Genomic DNA, 21,962 nt, shown 5'->3' with positions numbered 1-21,962 from the left:
ACTGTCACTTTAAATTCAGATGAGAAATGTAAATACTGTATATTTCACTAAGCTCTTAATGTGACTCACCTGTGTAATATAATCATAATAAATAATACATATTTATTTTTATCCGTCCATCCATGCATTTTCTTCCAATTATCCAGGGCCGGGTTGCGAGGGCAACAGTTTAAGCAGGGACTCTCAGACCTCCCTCACCCCAAACACTTCCTCCCGCTCCTCCGGGGGTTACCCGAGGCATTCCCCAGCCAGCCCAGACACTTGGTCCCTCCAGAGTGTCCTGGGTCTTCCCTGGGGTCTCCTCCCTGAGGAACATGCCCAGAACACCTCCCCGGTGCCCAGGAGGCATCTGGAACAGATGTCCGAGCCTCAGTTGGTTTCTCTCAGTGTGGAGGAGCAGCGGCTCTACTCCAAGCTCTTTATTATATTTATTTTTAAAGTAAGTTAATAAAGTGGAATAAAAATAAATAAGGAATAAAATCACGCTAAAACCAGGCCAACCAAAAAAAAAAAACTACAAAAAAAAGGGTTTTAGGGCCTTTTCACACGAGAACACCTGTGGGTAAAAACAACTAAATATTTTATTGAAAGTGTCTTTCGTTTACAGGGTGACGGTGTTTTTGGGACTTAAAAATGTAAAAATCTGAAACCACCCTCCAGAGTGTAAAAGTTGAATACTCTCCACCGTACCATTTCCGTCTACACTGCCCAAGACGCAAAACTCTGGTCAGATCTGCTCACGTCGTGTATGTGTACATTACACAGAAACCTGGCATGCATACCCAATCGAATTCCACACACTTTTGCGTCACCGTATACACACAGATTTCCTCCAAAAACACTCGTCTAAATGCGAAATAAAAAGTGAAGACACGACACCACTTTTGCGTCTTCTGTTCAGACCGTCGTCATATAAACATAGTCTTAAGAAGTGATTTAAAAGATGATACTGATGGTGCGAGTTTATCTCTTCAGGCAGGTCGTTCCAAAGCCGAGGCCCTGGACTAAAAAGGCTCCATCATGTTCGTCTGGAGCCTGGACTTTGGAACAGCCACATCTACCTGCCTGAGGATCTAATGCTGCGGGAGGAGGGCTCGTACGGGGTTAAAAGTCCTGACATGTAACTCGGTACGCGACCTAAACGAGCTTTAAAAGTGATCAGTAAAACCTTCAGATCAGTTCTAAATACCCCGCGTGTTCCTGCGTAAACCGGACGCCCTTCCCGCGCTCCTTCTGCTCTCTCCACATCGCAGCTCCGTACGCAGACGCGAGGGCCCGGTCCTGTACACAAACGTATTTCCTTTGTCATTTTCACGCTCCGTTTGCCAAATGTGCACGAGGCCTGATGAGTCTGTAATGAGGCTCTTACACACAAACATTTACATATTAATGAAGGCGTCACTATGAGCTCACTCTCTTCTCTCCTTTATCTCGCCATCTCTCCATCTCTGCTCTGGGAATATAAAAAAAAACAAAAAAAACCACATCCCTATGCTTATTTTTTTTACGAATTTTCTCATTTTATCTAGACAATATTTGATTCATTGTTGTTCGCAGAATAATACCTCCTAAAAATCAAAATTGTTGGATTTTTTTTTGCCATTTTGCCCACCTCGACTCTCGCTCTCTTCCCGTTTATTCCCTCCTTCCCTCTCTCATTCCTCACTTCTTTCAGTCAGTCTCTCACTCCCCTTTTTCTCTCGCAACCTCTCCTCTCTTTCTCCATCTCCTCCTTCTCTCTTTTCATGTCTCTACACCTTTAACACTCCCTTCTCTGTCCTATTTCTTCCCCTCTCTCTCCCTTCCTTTCCTCCATCTCTCTCTCTCTACACCTTTGACCCCGCTTTCTCTCCATCTCTCCCCTATTTTTCATTTTCTCTCGCTTTTCATTTCCTCTCTCTGCAACTCTAAAAGCAGTACTCCTTTACTCTTTCCTTCCTCTCTTTCTCTATCCACTTCTTCTCTGCAGTCTCCAATTCCTCTTCCCCCTTTTTCTTCTCTCTTCATCTCTCTTTCACTTTTCCCTCCTGCTCTCTCGCTTTCTTTTCTCTCTCTGCATCTCTAAAAGCAATGCTCCTTTGACTCTTTCACCCTCTCTCTTTACTTCTCCCTCTTTTTCTCCTTTCTCTCTCTCTCTCTTCCCTCGTTCCCGTCGTCCGTTTGCAGACAGTGCCGGAGCCGGGGCTTGTTAAAATGAGCAGGCCGATGATTGCTCTCAGCCCAAAACGTGATTGAACCGAGCGATTCCCACAAAGACGCCGCGCGCTGTGAGGGAATGAGCCCCACAGATGGAATGGAAAAGACACGGATAAAAACAGCCGTAAAATCAGGAAAAAGGAGGGCAAAAAGAGGGGGGAAAGGGGAACACGGGAGGCGCTCGGGAGCTGTTAAAAGGAGATGGAACGAGAAACGAGCCGGCGGTTTCAGTGGTTTGGGTAAATCAGTAGAAGACACAAAAGTGATATTGATAATATGGAGAACTGAAATAATATTTTCTGAAGTAGAAATGGCACGTTCGGCTTCATTGTGGGATCTGAATCTTTTGGATCTAGATACATTTTACTGTTTATAAATGACAGTAAACAAAGTGAGAGCTCCACAAACCAATCACAGACAAATGACCAAGGCTCAGATGTGTTTTAAATGATGAAATCCTAAAAATAAATAAATACATTTAAATTAAATAATAATAATAAAATAATAATAATAATAATAATAATTACTACTACAACTACTACTACTACTACTACTACTACTACTACTACTACAACAACAACTATGACTACTACTACAACTACAGCAACTACAACTACAACAACTAACTACAACAACTAACTACTACTACTACTACTACTACTACTACTACTACTACTACTACTACTACTATACTACTACTACTACAACAACAACTATGACTACTACTACAACTACAGCAACTACTACTAAAACAACTACTACAACAACTACTACTACTATACTACTACTACAACTACAACAACTACTACAACAACTACTACTACTACTACTACTACTACTACTACTACTACTACTACTACTACTACTACTACTACTACTATACTACTACTACTACTACTACAACAACAACTATGACTACTACTACAACTACAGCAACTACTACTACAACAACTACTACTACTATACTACTACTACAACTACAACAACTACTACAACAACTACTACTACTATACTACTACTACTACTACTACTACTACTACTATACTACTACTACTACTACTACAACAACAACTATGACTACTACTACAACTACAACAACTACTACTAACACAACTACTACAACAACTACTACTACTATACTACTACTACAACTACTACTACTACTACTACTACTACTACTAATAATAATAATAATAATAATAATAATAGTTAGTTTTTATTACATTAGATTTAGAAGAATTCCGAAGGTTGAGAGTGAGAACATCATTTCACTTTTTAATAAGTATAATAAATCACAAATATAAGATTCAGTGTAATACGATATCAGTCCAGTATGTGGAGACACTGGTGTGGTTGTCTTTTAAAAAACATAAATGTTTATTGTTTTGTAATGTCACTGCCCTTGTCTGTTTTTAGAAATGGACCATGAGTCCGGAATAAAGATGATGATGATGATGATAAGTAAGTAAGTAATTTTTTTTATTTATATAGCGCTTCTCACAGACATATGTCACAGACGCTTTACAGATCATTATTCAGTTTCTCCAAACCTGGTGGTGATAAACTACTGTTGTAACCACAGCTGCCCTGGGACAGACTAAACGAGGCTGTCAATCTGCGCCATCGACCCCTCAGACCACCGCCATCACTCAGACACACACCACTTTCATACTAGGCAATGTGGGTGAAGTGTCTTGCCTAAGGACACAATAATTTTTTTTCCGACTGGCGCCCCCCTGTGGCTCCTGATTTTCCCAGCGGTCTCCCATATGTACGTTTATTTTTATTAAGGAAAAGCCCCTTGAGGTGAGTCACCTCGTTTTCGAGGGGGATTCTTAGCATCCAAAGAATACAACAAGCAAAACAAAACAATACAAAAACAAAACAACATATCTAATAAACAGAAACACAGAACGATAAGACAAAATACATAGACACAGACATTAAACATAAACATAGAGAAACGTTAATATAACAACCAAACAGATCCCTCACTAAAAGCAGTCACATTGTGTTTTAAGATGAATGAATAAGTCTTTCTTAAAGATATGAAATGATGATGTGGAGCACAGAGAGTTTGGCAAATTGTTCCAGTCTGATGGTGCTTTGACTCTGAACGCTCTTCATCCGATGACTCTGGAGGTCCTGGGTATTACAAAGGAAGGATGGTCTAACTGTCTGAGAGAGTATTGTGATGAAAATGGAACAAAGTATTGTTGAAGGTAAGATGGACAGAAAAGAAAAATGCATTTAAAGATGAACTGAAACCAGTGAAAGCATCAGTACTAACCAGGCCCAGCCCTCATGAGCTTCTGAGATCTGATGGGATCAGGCTTTGACAGGATGGTGTGGCCACATATTGTGTTTTTTCATATGTTCATAAGGAAATTTTAAGTGTGAAGTGTCTGGGGTGAGGGAAGTCTGGGAGTCCCTGCTCAGACTGATGCCTCCGTAACCAGGTCCCAAATCAGCGGAAGAAAGTGGATGCATGGATGGATGGAAATTTGACAATCAACTTTTTGAATTGAATTGAATTTGAATAACATTTTACTACATGTTAAACATCACATCACAAATCTAAAGCTTCAATATGTAACTTTTTTTGATGGAAGTGGGTCATTTGATTATCACCGTGGAGATGTTACTGCTTAGCCTGGAATGTTCCACTGTGTGATATTGTACTTCACTGTCTTAACTAAAAACTAATATTTTAGTGGTAGCTGGATGTTTGTTTGTTTGTTTGTTGTTGTTGTTTGCTTGTTTGTTTGTTTTGTTTTTTCTTTGCCAGTTGAATAAAATCTGCTGACTGACTGAATTAAAGAGTACTGACTTTAAAAAAAGTCTAAAACGTTTTGAAAGATACAGAGCTCTGGAATGAATGATTTATGCATTCAGTTTAGTTTGTTTTCATCTATATTTTGTCACTTGTATATACAGTAAGTTGTAAGTGAAATTGTAAATGCAAACTTGTTCATACGCTGCTTTTCTTTCTTGTAATTCTGTCGTTGTTTAAAAGGGTTTGGCGTTATAAGTACTTTTTATTTCAGTCTAAACCCTTTCAGTCATGATCCTTGGGGTTGTAGTCAGTTTTGTTTTGTTTTGTAGTGCTGCAAAATAACCAAATAAAAAACTACTACTACAAAAAAAAGAATATTTGTGTATAATTTGGTGGTTTATTGGTATTTGTTGCCCCTGGAGCTCAGAGCAGAGTCACAGTCTGAGCAGCAGTGACAGCCGTGGTCTGAAGGGCCCCTGAACTCCACAAGATTCACTCACTTGTGTCTGAACTCATGTTTTATGACATTTTTTAAAAGAACAGCTTTTGCTCCTTTGCTGAAGTCACGTACAGCGACCGCGGTAAAAGTTATAATCACAGCATGTGAAAATGAGTGTCTTTTTTTCCAGTGGGCTAAAAATAACCAGAACTACATGAACTCCATGAACATGTGGTCTGTCGATGTGAAATAAAAACTGGTGTGAATATTGAGTTTTGTAGAATGTCTTTGGGCTTGAAATTCCCAGTGTTTGCAAAATGCTTTAATTTCAACATGATTTCAATGAAGAGACTCACTACCAGCAGAAGGTCTGGGACTCTATGGCTACGTTCAGACTGCAGGGTTTAATGCTCAATTCCGATATTTTTGTGAAATCCGATGTTTTTGCGAGGTCGTTCACATTTCCAATTAAATGCGACTTGTATGTGACTCCAGTGTGAACAGTAAACAGCGAAAGTGTCCCGCATGTGACACTGGAGACACGACGACGTCAACAGCAGCGAGCGTCTCTGTGTTTACGAAAGTTGTCCAAACATGGACGTGAGCATTGAGCACCTGGAGATTTTAAAGTTCCTCTCGTACCGGAGCCAGAACATGAACAACTTACTTGTTTTAAGGAGGAGATTGAGAAGGAGAAGGACGAGGTTTTTGGTCGTGGTGTTTTGTGGGGCAGAACGTTGAAAGGAACGTGTGGATGTGGAGACGGAGCCAAGAGTGGTGAGTGGTGATGTGCTTCACTTCAGTGACACAGGAGTTCATTAACAATTTTCTCCTACTTCAGCGCAGAATAGTGACGTTTGTGTCTTGTTGATAACGTGTAGGTGGATGAATGCGCTTTGGCCGTTCAGACTGAAGTCACATGTCAAAAGATCAGATATGTATCAGTTTCAGGAGCACATATCCAAGTGTCCTGGGTCACATTTGAAAAAATCTGATCTGTGTCGTTCAGACTGTCATTAAAAGATCAGATACAGGAACATAGGGGCCAAAAAATCGGATTTGGGTCACTTCAGGCTGCAGTCTGAACGTAGCCTATGTGTGGGGTCAAATGTAGGGTCATGTGTAAGGTCACATGTGCAAAGAGCTGCTTGTGCATGAACTCAGCTGAAGTCGAGCCGGTCACTGGAGTGCTACCAGGCTGGCGCCATCTAGTGCCTCTGCTCAATTTCATTTCTCTCCAGCGACTAGGTCAGGAACCAGTATACATTAGATGGTTTGCAAAACCTTGGAAGTTGTAGACCGCGCACCGGCCAATCAGTGAAGAGCTGTGAAGCCATGACGTCAAACTCAAGCGTCTGTCTGGGTCCCTTTTGTGGAACAGCACAACAGTAAACAAAGCGTCGAGATGGATGAAGACGAAGACAGACATTCTGTGTTGACAACGATTCTCAAGATCGAGGATTTAAAGCTGGAACAAAGAGAATGTTTGGTGAATTTTATCAAGGGGAAAGATGTTATTACCCTTCTTCCTACGGAATTTGGGAAAAATTTTATATGTCATGACCAAATAGCAGCGATTGGTTAAATTAAAAAAGTACCTGCCTACCGTCGAGCGAACGAATCAAAATGCTGTGAGGTCAGACGGTTTCCACGAAGTGAACCCGTCTGATGAATCAGGCTACTGGAGCACTACATCAGGACTGTGTGTGGTGTTGTGCAGGTCTGAAAGTGCCCAACGGGAAAACTCCTGGTCCTCCAGATGACCAGTCCAGCCCTGCTTGACTGACCCACAGACGTCCCCTCTTGCCCTCTTGTGCTTCTGTTGAACGCTCTAAATGTAATTACACTGATACTTGTGACAATGACAAAATCCTTGAACCTTGATGTAATTTCATGTTTTAAAACCTATAACAGAAACATATAGCCGGGCTGTCACCACGTGTAGACGAAGACAGACATTCTGTGTCAGCAACGATTCCCGAGATCGAGGATTTAAAGATGGAACAAAGAAAATGTTTGGTGAATTTTATCAAGGGGAAAGACGTTATTGCCCTTCTTCCTACGGAATTTGGGAAACGTTTAATATGTCATGACCAAATAGCAGCGACTGGTTAAACAAAAAATGAACCTGCCTACGGTTGAGCGAACGAATCTTAAGACGGTTTAAATGGAGTGAAACCGGCTGATGAATCAGGCTAAGAAAGATTTGCTAGAGGCAGAAAATTCATTGCAAATAAGCAGTGTTGGGGAGTAACAGATTACATGTACTGGAGTTACGTAATCAGAGTACAAATTATGAGCATCTGTATTCAGTTACAGTTACTGTTTCAATGAGAGGTAATTGGATTACAGTTACTTTGTTGAAATAAATGGATTACATTATCAACTTATAACGAACCAACCAATGCATTATTTATAAACCTTCAAACGCTGAAATTTTATGATTTAGTCGACCTTTACACTCTTAAAATCATGTTCAAAGTAAACAACAATCTCCTGTCGAAATCGTTACAGAACATGTTCAAAATCCGAAAGAGCCGATATGAGCTCAGAGGCACGACCATGTTTATTAAAAAGAAAATCAGAACAAACATTATGAAATTTTGTAAATCTGTTAAAGGGCTGGAGCTCTGGAACAACTGTACAGAAAACCTAAAACTGTGCACCACTTTCTTTCACTTCATAAAGAAGTTTAAATGTTTAACTCTGGACAGATACATGAAATATGAGACTTAGTTTGTGCTGTAGAACTTTGTTGTTCTGTTACTGATTAGCTTGTTTCTTCCTGCTGTATTTATGAAGATGAACTGGTGTCAAGATGAAGCTCTGACAAAGGAATAAAGGGTAAAGGCAGAATAAGCTTAAGCTTCAGCCTGCACCTTTTCGGTCTGTATTATGTTAAATATGACTGTTTATGAATTAATGTCAAAATATACCTGTGACCGAAATAAATAAATAAATGAAATGAAATGAAATGATTAACAGGGCGGTATTTTCCTGTTTTCACATTTTGGGCTAAACCAGGACTAAACTAGGACTAAAACCAGGACTAAACCAGGATTAAACCAGGTCTAAAACCAGGATTAAACCAGGTCTAAACCAGGACTAAACCAGGACTAAACCAGGACTAAACGGAGGACTAAACCAGGTCTAAAAGCAGAACTAAAGCAGGACTAAACTAGGACTAAAACCAGGACTAAACCAGGACTAAACCAGGTCTAAACAATATGACACGTAACAGCAGGGTGGACATAATTGAAGGCAGCAGTGATCTCATATAAAAATCATTTCTCTATCAGGATGTGTTTGCTACATTCATGTCGTTTTAAAAAGCAGGACAATATCAAGTAATGCAAAGTATTCAGATTACGTTACTCACCTTAAGTAACTTCATGGATTACGTTACAAACTACATTTTGGGGTATGTAATCTGTAATCTGTAGGGGAATACATTTTAAAAGTAACCCTCTCAACACTACAAATAAGGACACAAATATAGTTAGGGTCAGCTTTAGTCTTGGAAGTTGGTATTGAACTGCCAACCGTAAGAGAAAACCTAAACTTTCAGACAGGATAACCACTTTGCCACGGTAACACTCCACTCAGAGATCAGGAGTCTAACCCACAACCTCCTTATACTGAGACGAGGAGACGGGCTAACCACTCTGCCACTCTGTATCCATCTCTGCGGTGATAAAGCCTTCGCTCGGGGGTTATCAGATGCACAGATCCAGATTTCACAGTAAACGACGGCTCCGATAAGCACCAGGTTTTCCTTGTGCTCTCCCAAATTCTCATTAAATCTGTAATTTCTGTACGTCTCAGATCACATTGTTCCTGGAGCGAGGAGGCCACCGCTGTAAAACTAATATTCATTTGGTTTTGTGAAGGATCCAGGCTGCGGCGGAGTTTCAGGCTGAACAATGCGGAGAATAAGCGCGAGGGACTATTTTAGGAAGTCTCCGAGCATTTTAGAGACGCCTTGTTCTTGTACTGTTCTGGCTCCGGGCTGTTTCCTGGGAGGGAGGTTTTACAGTTTCGCCGGATTTTTTTTTTTTACTCGGGAAGATCTAAGATGACATAAATAAGGTATAACAAGATGATTCCAGAAATAATTCCAACGAAAAGTGAAAAATCTGGCTTTAAATTTACCTTGTTTTAGATTACGACTTCTAAAGGTGTACTGTGTAACTTTTTTTGCTTGTTTCCATGGAGATGTTATTGCTTTAACTAGACAGTATGAGAGTGAATGGATCTATATATTTTTTTGTATTTCAATTTAGACGTTTGTGTTGCTGAAAACTACTTTGAAAAACATGGAAACTTACTGTGAACGAGATCGCCTGCCCACAGATCTGACCCGTGTCTCTATTGAAATTGAGAAGTTAATGACATATTGTGGAACATTCCAAACAAAGCAATGACATCTCCATGGACACAATCAGTATCTTCGATTGTGTGTCTTTATTTCTTAAAATTTAAATACAAACATTGTGAGCTAATTTGCCTCTCCACAGATCTGACCTGTAACTTGGCCTTGTCGCGTCAGCCTGTTTGTTTCCATGGAGATAGATACATGCACTGTTGTCCCTCACTATAACGCGGTTCACCTCACTGTTTTGCAGATTTTTTTTGTACAATTTTGCATGTTTTTGTTTTTTTTTCCTCCCCCTGCGTCCTGATTGGCTAAGGGACTGTAGACCATCGTCAATCAGTCTCCTTCATGCCGTGTCTCCTGTACAGAACAGAATGTGTTCAGACAAATTTACATAAATGTTGGATCTCTAGCAGTGTGATTCTGAAGTGCTGTGTTTTTGCAAGTTTTCTCCCCGACAAAACCCACAATGTCAATGAAACGTTCAGTACTGACAAAGTCTCCTGCGGTCGCACCCAAAAGACAGAAGAAGATGTAACAATCGCACAAAAAGTTGGACTTCTGGACACGCTGAAGGAAGGTAGAAGATACTCACTGTAGCAGAGTCCTTCACCGGGTTGGGTACCCAAGGATTACAGCCATTACTACACCAGGACTAAACCAGGTCTAAACCAGGACTAATCTTGGACTTAAGAGAGAGAACCCCGAGCCTGTGGAGCCGGGTGTCCGCAAAGCGCGATCGGGCGAAGGCTGCCCTTACCTCCATGGGGCGCGGAGTTCTGCGCCGGCCCGTTCGCCTGTGGTCACCCGACAGTCTACACGGGCACCGCTCCGAACCCGTCCTGACAGTGAGTCCTGGTTTAGTCCTGGTTCAGTCCGTGATGTGTGCGGTGCAAAAGTCCAGCATCTCGATCAGTGTTTCTTCTGCTCAGTAAATAAAGTCTGTGAAGTGATGACAGCCGAGTCGTGTCTGTGAATTTGTGTTCGTACTGAAGAAAGTGAAACCGTTTCATTTCGTGATTGTAATTCTTGAAGTCGTAACTTTTCAATTCATAATCTGATGGATGCTTCAGTTAGAATACTTTTAATGTGTGTGTGATTTATCATGGGCACGGGCGAGTAACGGGTGGAATGTTAGCGGGTCCGGGTGGGTGCAGTTTTAACCTTGATATAATCTCGGGTTAACGGGCAAGTGTGGTGCTGAACTGTGCGGTTACGGGTCTCCATAAATGGACCCATGCATGACTGCGCTGTAGGACTCCATTACGGAATGAATTAATCTTCGGTTCATTACATAAAGAAGGAGGAAAATAACATAAAGACGACTGCAGCAATAAGTTTTAAGAAGGATGCAAAAAGTGTTGCAACTGTCTAGGGATGGGCATGATTAATCGATTAATCGATAATTGATCATTAAGAATTTCGTCGATTATGTTAATTTTAATCGACAAACTGAATGTAGGTTGCTGTGCGTAGTGTTGAGTGACCAAACAGGGGTCTGTACATGTGTCTCTGCACTCAGAAGGAGCGAGCAAACAAACATTCGGTCAGTCTGCAACGTACCGAAGCACAAATGCGTATTTAACGATGATTTGTACAAGAAATTCCACGCTTTCCGTTGCGTTCGGGACAAGTGTGAGTCCTTGTGCACAGTGTATAAAGCAGGAACATATGTTTCGGTGTCCAGTGGGAAAAAGCTTTGCCAGGTGAGAGTCGCGCAATGTCGATGACGAGTCCCCACCTCCCTCCCCCCGTACGGTGTCCTGGTTTTGACAAACGCCAATACGGTCACACTAACCTGTATTCACCTGAGTCATGTCTTTTAATCCGACAGAAATTGAACCACATCAGTGCACAAGAGCTGTAGTTTTACCTTCGCTGAGTTTATGCAAATTAGCGATGTGGTTTTAAGTTTCGTTTTTGTGAGAGTTGAACAAAACTGAATTAAACACGTTATAATGTCAAACGGATTGATGTGGCTCTAGAGTCGTTACGGTTTATATGTCGTAAAGTTGAATTTATTTATGCAGATTAGTAATGCAGATAGTAATAATAATGATGATCATTTTAATATATAAAAACGTTAATGATTAATCGATAATCGATCGTTAATTCTTCCGACGATCAATTAAGAAAATTTCATCGAATGCCCGTCCCTACAACTGTCCTATCTGAGAAAAGTGTATAAAGTGTGTGGTGAGGGGTTTTACAGCCTTAAAACAGATATAATCATTGTAAAATATAAAGTTGATACTTCACAGATTTCACCTGTCGCGGGTTATTTTTAGAACGTAACCCCCATGATAAACGAGGGACACTGTGCTGTCATACTGCGGAACATTCCAGGTAAAGAGGTCTGCTTGGACACACTAAAAAGGCAGATCTTTTTAGTTAAATGTTCACGACTCTAAAAGGATTAAAGATGCCAAACTTGAGCGATTTGTCACAAACCGAAACACACTTCTTGTACTTGTGATCATTTCCAAATACTGAAACGACGGCGGCGGCGGTTTCACTCCACCCCGAACAACAACTCGTCTTTCAATGGAGAGAAAATAGACACGAGGAGGAGGCAGAACAAAACACACCCGCCCAAACTCGTCCTCAGCACGCCGATAAAGAACATTGCGGATTATTACCTCCTTCGACATGCGTTTGAGTCCCTCCTCCCTCCTCGTGTTAATCTGCAAACACGCCAAAAAAAAACACAAATCTTCTTACGGAGCGGAACAGAGTCTTTTCATCACAACTGGGTCGCGTTGGTTAATTTACCTTTAGCGCAGAGAAGACGTTACCACAGGCGGAGAGAGAGAAAAGAGACGAGGCTAAAACAGGAGCGAGGATCACGGACGGAGAGAGTTTTGAAATGAAAGTGAAGTGAAGCTCTCCGCGGGGGGCCGAGGCGCTCTGTTCCGGCGCACGAGCGACCGGGCGACGGAAAAGACACGAGTGAAGAATGTTCAACGCAAAACGACAAGATGTGCACGTGACGACCTTCAAGAGAGAGATTATAAAACTCTGTGTCTCTCTTTCTCTCTCTCTCACTCAATCTCTCTTGCACATCGTCTCTCTGTCTCTGTATCTTTCATTCTCTTTCTCTCACTCTCTTTTTTTGGTTTTCGTTCTCTGTTTCTCTCTCTTTCACTCTCTTTTCTCTCTCCCTTACTCTCTCTTGCCGGTGTCGGCGGCAAGGTGGGGCATTTGAGGGCCGTGCCCCCCCTAGCGGCCACTGGTGCCCCACCCCCCATCACAGGCTGTTATTATTACTATTTTAAAATGATTTTGATTGGTGCATTTCACTTCAGGTTGAGGGCACAAACTTTAGCGCCCAGACCAATGACATCACAGTCTCTGTTTATTTAGTGTAGTGTGATTGGACAACTGTCCTGTCACTCACGTCACGTCAACCAGCTGCGTCAACTCGTAGCAGCTTCACGATTAGCGGCAGCTGCTACTTTAGCCTAAACCCTAAACCTCCCATGGATTTATAAAATTAAAAAAAAACTCCACACAGGAAATGGCGAGGACAGAGTCAAAGAGCGGACACACTGACCGACCCGCCGCCGGGACCCGGAGCTCTCGCTGCCGCCGCCGGGGCCAGGGCAGTCGCTCGCTGCTCTATCCGCCTTTGCCCGCTCGTTTCTGGGTGTAAAAGTTTGACCTGAGCATAACGCAGAGGCATAAATCTACCTGGTGTCCTAATGCAAATATGGACTGGTGGAACTTTCACATTTAAGTAGCAAGTGGGATTAAGTTTTAGTTTTACAACCAGCTCGTGCATTGGGCTCCCGGACCTCGCGTCACGGACCAGACTGGACCAGGATTTGGACCAGTTTCATCTCTTCATATTGGACAATAGACTTTTGGAGACAGAACCAGTGGGACAGTGGACACAGAGGAAACACTCTGCTTCAGTCTCTGGAGAAGGTAAGAGGCTGGTTTTCTTTAGTTTGTGGCAAATCTGAAGATGGAGCGTCACAGGTAAACAATGCTAATAGTTAAATAGTGCGTAAATGAGCTGGTGGGTGTGATGGAGCTGCGGTTGTTCTGTCGTGTGCTGTAGGAGCGGCGCTGATGTCGTGTGTTCATATTGTGACCAGAGCCTCTTATTGTAGTTTTATTGACGTTGTTGGGTCTGGGTGTGAGCGGCGTGTTACGTTGTGTTGTTCCGCAAAGTTTTCGCGTGGCTGTTCATTGTGCTCTGATATAGTTCAGCCACTAGAAAACAAAATATTCCAAATATATATTTATAATTTTAGCCTCGGTGCGCCTCCCAAAAATTATACCACCATTTTTTTAAAAATATATATATATCTCACATCAGGAGAAGTGTGTGGACGGCGTCCCCTACGTACCACACTCACTACAGCCCTGGTGCTGTCCGACGCGTGGCTCTTTCTTGCCCGGTTGCTTCTTTCAGTGATGTTGTTCAGGGGTGTTTTTGACGAGGCTGTTGTTTAAGGTTTACAACCAGTGGCAGACCTTATTGTTTGTTTTTGTTTTTATTTTAAAATAAATTTCAACCTTTTATTCTTGTCTTGTGTGCGTATCGTCTACCACACAGCCTCAACAACTATTGCAGCTAATAATAATTTTAATATAATAATGATAATAATAACAACACATAATTAGCCTAATACTGTTAAAGAAAAACGTGTTTGATAGCATTTCTGCTTTGTATGACTCCACCCCATTAAAATATTTCTCAAATGGCAGTGCCCCCCCTGCTGGTGACCCATGCCCCTCCAGTACATGTGCTCTGACGCCGACTCTGTCTCTTGCACTCTGTCTCTCTCACATCATCTCTCTCTTTTTTTTGTTTTTCTTTCTGTCTCTCTCTCCCCCACTCTCGTTTCTCTCTCCCTTACTCTCTCTCTCTCGCACGCCATCTCTGTATCTTTCTCTCTCTTTCTGTTACTCTCCCTCTCTCTCTTTCTCTCTCTCTCTCTCTCTAGGTCTCTTTCTCTCGCTTATTCTCTCTTTCTCTGTCTCTTTCTCTCTTTTTTGTTTTTCTTTCTGTCTCTCTCTCACACCATCTCTCTCTCTGTCTCCATCTCTCTCTTACTCACTGTCTTTCTCTGTCTCTAACTCTTTTTCTCTCTCTTTTTTCTCTCCCTCTCTCTGTCTCTATGTCTCTCTCTTCCTTTTTTGTTTTTCTTTCAGTTTCTCTCACTCACTCACTCTCTTTTCTCTCTCCCTTACTCTCTCTCTTTCTCACACACATCATCTCTCTTTTGGTCTCTTTCTCTCTCTCTCACCCTTTTTGTTTTTCTTTCTCTCTCTTTCTAACCCGCTCTTTTTCTCTCTGTTTTATCTCTTCCTCTGTCTCTCCCTCTCTTTCTCTGTCACTCTTTTTTTTTTTTTTTTTTTCTTTCTATAATATCAGTCTCATTTTCACACAAAAACATCAAAAAACTTATTGAAGCTTTTTTAATATTTACATTTACAGGAACTTATTTAAGTGACAATAACTAATAAAAATTCCTCTGCTTTTTCATATTTTTATTACATATATTTGACATATTTGAACAGATTTTAAAGTCTTGATATCTTCATCCGGACAGTTCCAAACCTTTGATTAAAACACATTTTCACATTGTTGTGGTTCTAAAGCTGATTTTTCTTTTCAAATCAAACCAACTTTCTCTCTTGGTACATTTGACCTTTTCTTTCCCAAATCCCCCAACACTTTTTACTTACAGCTGAAGTTAATACTTTTGGACACATGAGTTTGCCGTCGTAAGTACTTCTAGTTTAGTTTTTGGACCTGCCGGATTTCCATTCGGTCAGAAAAGGGACAACACCGAGGCTACAAGCTCCGCGGAAAAGCTTATGATCAAAGTTTAATCAAGCCACAATCACATTCCTGAATAATGTACGACCAAATCTCGGAAAACTCGGCTTCAGACTCAGCCAGACGGAGCCGCTGATGGAGAGCGAAGGCGGACCACCGGTCGATTTGCTGACAAACCTTTTTTTTTTTTTTTTCCTCCACAAGAATTTTAAGAACTTTGTGAATTATTGAAAAACTTTGAGCGTGGTCCAAAAGCCTGAGGACATCGGGCAGCTGTGCGATGTGATGAAAAAGGCCGATTCGAAGTGCGGAGGACGGATATGCACGGAACGGTCACAATGTATGCAGGTCCCGGTGAAAAACTATGATTATGTGGCTGTAATTAACACTATCCATGAAACGTTATCCTTTAAGATGGAGAAGATAATGCCATACTATGGAACATTTCACACGTGCACTCCACCAAGGCCAGGTATGAGTCGAGAGTGAAGTATGAGTCGGCAGAAGCTCAGTTGGTGGTGCGTTTGTTCGGAGGTTGGCGGTTCGAACCACACAAGTTGGCAGTGCGATTCAAACTCCTGCAGATGAATGCTGTCATTGTGTCCTTGGGCAAGACACTTAACCCACCTCACCCCCAGTGTCTGCGTACTCTGGTGTGTGAATGAGTGAGTGGTTCCTTGACATAAAGCGCTTTGATCCTTGAAGGTGGAAAAGTGCTGTATAAAAATGTGACCATGAAGCTTGGAATTTATCTGTACATTTTTAACACTATATGAGAATGATCCCAAGTAATTTTTTTCAATAAATAAAAGTTGAATGTGAGTGGGGATAGGGCAGACAAGTCAAACTCTTCCCCGGGGGCCAAATTTGGCCCATGATATAATTATATTTGTCCGTGAGATCATATTAAATCTGTATTAGAGCTGCCAGCGAGACACAGATAGACTATAGAGACATTATTTATTTAAAATGTTATTATTTTATATTTTGCTTGCTCTGGATTCAATGTTTAAGCAAAACTATTATTAAACATTTATTTTAATGAGAAAAGGTTTAACATTACATATCTCGAAAAAAGCAAAAACATGTAGATGTTGTTGAAATTTTACAATAAATATTTAGTTTGGTCCACGACTTAGTTCCAGTTTTTAATTTCAGCTCTCCAGGAATTTGAGTTTGACACCCCTGGGATAGGGGGTAGTTGATAACAACGTTCAAGCCACAGATACAGGACAACACATCCTGTATTGTTCTTACCTGAGATCTAGAATACTCACTTCTCTAATAATATACACACATGATCTGTGGCTGCTTACAAGGAAAAAAGAAAGAAAAAATATATCACCGGGAACTGAAAAACATTGCTAATTTCTGCAGAATCAATGAACAAAGCACTGAACTCTGTTAATCTAAGGCACATGTGTCAAACATACGGCCCGGGGGCCAGATCCGGCCCTCCAAGACCTTTAATGTGGCCCTCAGCTGATTTTCTACTAAAATATTTTAATTATATTTCTTATTAAAATATTATAAATTTTCTGTGGTGCTTATCACAGCAGTGTCTCTGTACGTGGCCCCTCCCACCAGAGCAGCACAAATGAAGACTTGTCTCTTTCCAAACGCTCCTAAAGGACGATCGTTTTGACTGTTGACCGTGACACCCCTAAAAATGTCCAACATGAGAAAAGTGGAGCCAAGTGCAGGATTTTGCAACAAAAATTGACTTATTCCTATTTACATACAAGTTCATGTTAAAACATTGTGTTGAAATTGTATTTTTCTTAAAGTTTCAGGTTGTTCATAATATTATAATATTTTGTAAAAAAAAAAAAAAAAAAAAAAAAGAGTTTATCAATTAAAAACTTATTGTTATTTTTGGGGTTTATATGACATGAGTTTTCTAATCCGGCCCCTTTGGATCAAAGTCGGTTGGATTCGGCCCCCGGACCAAAATGAGTTTGACACCCCTGATCTAAGGTGAGAGAAATGACCAATGAGCTGCTTTGGCAAAGGAGAAATTCAATTTGTCAGCTGGACAAATGTTTATTTTGGTCGAATACGTTTCACAGCTCATCCAATCTGCTTCTTCAGTTCTGGTCAGACGCTGGTGAACACTGTCTTATATTTGCCAGCAGGGAGGAGCTAACTACACTGAAACTACTCTGAAACTAGTTTGCTCCTCACCGAAATAAGCGTTTGTCCAGTTGACAAATTGAATTTCTCCTTTGCCAAGAATTCTACCTGGATGACTGAGGGATTCTTCACACAATGAGCTCCTTTGTTTCACACACGTCACTGAAATAAACTAATCTGTTCGGATGATCATGTTTAAGCCCGACTTGAGACCCGACGGAGGGAGCGGTGAATATCTCTCTCTATAAATAACACTTAGATTATCCTGAGTTTGCAGCGAACATTTTGTATGTGGAGCGTCATCAAAGCGCGATCCTGTCTGTTAATCGAGAGGTGCAGAAGACAAACAGACTGAGCTGCACTTTCTTGTTCTTGTGGTTTTACAGCAACATCACGTCTTCGGTCGCTTTGCAGTGGAAGGTGTTTCTTGTCGAACAGCCGGTGCCTTTTGCTTTGGCGTTGACTTTTTAAATTCGTAACCAACGTGGAGCGAGGGATCGGGATTTCGCTGTATCAATCCTGCCCATCGCTTTCGCCTTTCACTATTTTTCAATTCCGTTGGGAAGGGAAACAGTTTGAACGGAGGTTTGCAGTCACACACATCCGATTCCCTTTTGCATTTATGGAGTTCACCAACAAATTTCTCGAGCCGTTTTCCGCTGTTAGGATCCAACAACCACACAATTACGACGTCCAAATCCCATAACTAAAATATGACAATATCAGAACCAGAAACAAAAGTGATATGGTTCAAAAGACTTGAAAAGATCGACTTTGACAATAGACGCATCCCATTGGGAAAACAAACATGACGGTTTGATGCTCACTTTTTCGAAAGATCCTTCCCAGTATGCATTGCGCGATAACCAAAAGTCCAAAATTCAGGATGCATGTTTAAAAGTACGTGATCACATTTTACTTCAGTGGGTTTGATCACAGTCGGTCGTCGGGAACTACACCGGAAGTCGTCATCGCGTGTTTCCAAACGTTCCTGGTTTATGAAGACGTGAACATTAATAACAGACAAATTAGGTCTCGTTCTTTCACACTCCCTTAGTCGTTTCTTTGTACGGTCTACGCTCTGGACTATGGACTTGTCACGGAACGGCATCATTACTCATACATGAACACATTTAAATACATCTAAGAGTAAACTAATGACAACGGAACACTATTGTAACGTATATAAAAGCTCGTAACATGCCTCCTCTGACAGAATCTCTCGCTCTTTCAGTTCACTTCATACAGTCTCTTTCATTGTTGCTCGAGGGAGTCGCGTCTCTCATTGGCGCGTCTCCGTTGTCGGTGTATTGAGCTGTTTTGTGTCCTCTGCCGGGGACGACTGGCTCCATTGATTTTCAGCCGTGCCGTGAAAGCTCCCACTTAAGTAATATTGAATCTGCAACAAGGAAATTTGATAACAATTTGAGGAGAATTCTAATTAACTTTGTAGGAGGTCCGGGTGGTGCCATGTGTCTGTCTTGTACACTTCAGCCCCATCCAGGTCCAGATAAATACCCTCTGTCGAAGTGGAGACTTGTTAGAACAGATCAATGACTTAATAAAGACAAGTCAGAACATCTTAAAGGTGCATGGTGTAATTTTTCTGGAGGGGAACCTTGTCTCTGTGGAGATTTGTCTGGACTCTTCCACCATACAGCATGAAACTTATCTTGCTTTTATTCAATTACTGTATTTTTCGGACTATAAGGCGAACTTAAAATCCTTTAATTTTCTCAAAAATCGACAGTGCGCCTTTTAATCTGATGTGCCTTTTGTATTAATCCTGGTTGTGCTTACTTAGGGTGACCATATTTCCGTTTGTGAAACCCGGACACTTTACCGGGGGTGGAGCCTCAACGTTGAGCTACTCTCACCTCACAACCTGTGCACATGGCCTCCCACTTGTCCTGACCGGGATTGAAAACGGAGAATTTCTTGTTCTAGTCATCGTTAAATGTGCATTTGTGCTTAGGCATGTTGCAGACTGACCGACTGTTTGTGTCTGCTCGCTCCTTCTGAGTCACATAGAGCTACGAGAGACGCTCAGATTAATGGCCCCAGTGAAAGGAAATGAAAACCCAGACATTTCCATCACTTAAAAAAAAAAAAAAAAAAAAACCCGGACGCCCAGGACAGGATGCAAAAAACAGACGTTTGGTCACCCTATGCTTACTGACCTTGAACAGATTTTATGTGGTACATGGTGCTCAATAAACTGTCAAAATGTTTTAGTACAACTTTGGCGAGCGAAGTCGCACCGCTTGATGAATTATCGGAGCATTACAGCTACTGAAGTCAGGAGCCTCACGGAGTCGTTTCATTTAGTCCAACAGAAGCTGAACTGCATCAGCAAACAAGGAGCGAGCTGTTTTTTTCAGCGCTTACAGTTTATGCAAATGAGCCATGTGGTTTTAAGTTTTATTTCTGTAAAACGTAAACAAATGTGCGCAAAGCTGCATTCAACACATTATTGCTCAATGTATATTTGAGTCCTCGTAGGAAAAAAAACTTAAATGATCCACCCACATTCACATTCATAACACACATTCACCAAGACAGAGAGGCAACGCTGGGCGAGTTACGCCACGATCTGCCGATGGATCGTGGACGCCTGGACGCCAGGATCAAGTCTCTCAAGTGTCGTCTGTTGGTTTTGCTTAATGCGCCTTATAATCCGGTGTGACTTATGTATGAAAACAGAGGTTTTTACTGTTCAAAAATACCTTGAAAAACATGCACTCTATTGTAAGTGGGGTTACCTGTCCATAGATCTGACCTGTAACTTGGTGCTATGTCGTTATGGAAGTCCATATGTTCATTGCCATACTGTGGAACATTACAGTGGAGCAAATCAATAACATCAAAGTTACACAGTGCAAGGTTAAAGGTGCTTTGTGTAACTTTTCTGGTGGAGGGTCCATCAAATTTTTTTTTTTTTTCCTTTGATATGTTATTGTTTTGCTTAGAATGTTTGACAGTACAGCATTAAACCTCTCCTATTTTCATGGAGACCTAACCGGACCACATACCAGGTCAGATCTGTGGAGAGGCGACACCACTCACAGGTATGCATTTGAGTTGTTTTCGTTGTGGATGCAGTGTTCGTCCACACTAATCCGATGGAAAATGGCTTCAGAGTCGCCAGGTCCCACGAATTAATCTGAGTACAGATCTGATCCAGCACTGTGTGGACGCCTGAAAACACTGATACTCTGATGTAGGAGCTCTAGTCGCATCCTTATTGGACCACGTCACTGTGACTTGTGCATCCCTGATTCACTGGGTTTGTGACATCGGTCGTGTGACGATGGAAGGAACAACCTCGGACGTCTCGGCTCTTTCTCTCTCTTGCCATCTTCCTCTGCTCAAAATCGGCTGCTAAAACTTCAGAAACGGTGCTCCACCTTCCTTGTCTTTACCGCCCATGTGACTTCGTGACAACGTGACACCAGCCTAGTCATGTGACGTAGCGTTTCAGGCAGTTTCGCGTTACTGTGTTTATAGAGAAGACTTTGATTACAGACACAGAAACAACATATCTGGATGCAAATTGTTTCCGATACAGTGATACAGTGATTCATTTCAGTGTAAATGTAACCTTAGAATACCTGTTTTTTCGGTATTTTTGAGCTCTAAAACTACCTTTAATTGAATAAATGATAAATAAGTACCATATTTTTGGACTATAAGGCACAGGTTTTCATGGTTTGGGTGTTTCTTGCGAATTATATATTAAAATTTTCACACTAGTCTTGTGTGTGAGTATCTGCTGCTCCTGTTCCTCCTGTACCACTGTCACTTCACTCTACTGCGCATGTCTCCTGCAGAAAGAGCCTCTGTCCTGTCTGTATCATGTCAGTCGATCGCACCATTACTTCTGCACCACTGAACAATTTTACATTTAAACAAACTTATAAAGACGACTGAGAAGACTGAACACAAATGCCCCCAAAAAGACAGATTTTTTAGGTATTTTTGAGCTCTAAAACTACCTTTAATTGAATAAATGATCAATAAGTACCATATTTTTTGGACTATAAGTCACACTTTTTTCATGGTTTTGGTGTTTCCTGCGACTTTGGTGCAACTTATATATTAATTTTTTCACAGTGAAGCGTGTAGAGGTTCTAGTCTTGTGTGTCAGTATCTCACTTCACTCTACTGCACATGTCTCCTGCAGAAAGAGCCTCTGTCCTGTCTGTATCATGTCAGTGGATCGCACCATTACTTCTGCACCACTGAACGA

This window comes from Boleophthalmus pectinirostris, unplaced genomic scaffold, assembly GCF_026225935.1.
Source record: "Boleophthalmus pectinirostris isolate CB_2022bp ecotype Guang Dong unplaced genomic scaffold, ASM2622593v1 HiC_scaffold_6, whole genome shotgun sequence".
NCBI lineage: Eukaryota > Metazoa > Chordata > Actinopteri > Gobiiformes > Gobiidae > Boleophthalmus > Boleophthalmus pectinirostris.
Note: the sequence above shows the minus strand (reverse complement) of the source record.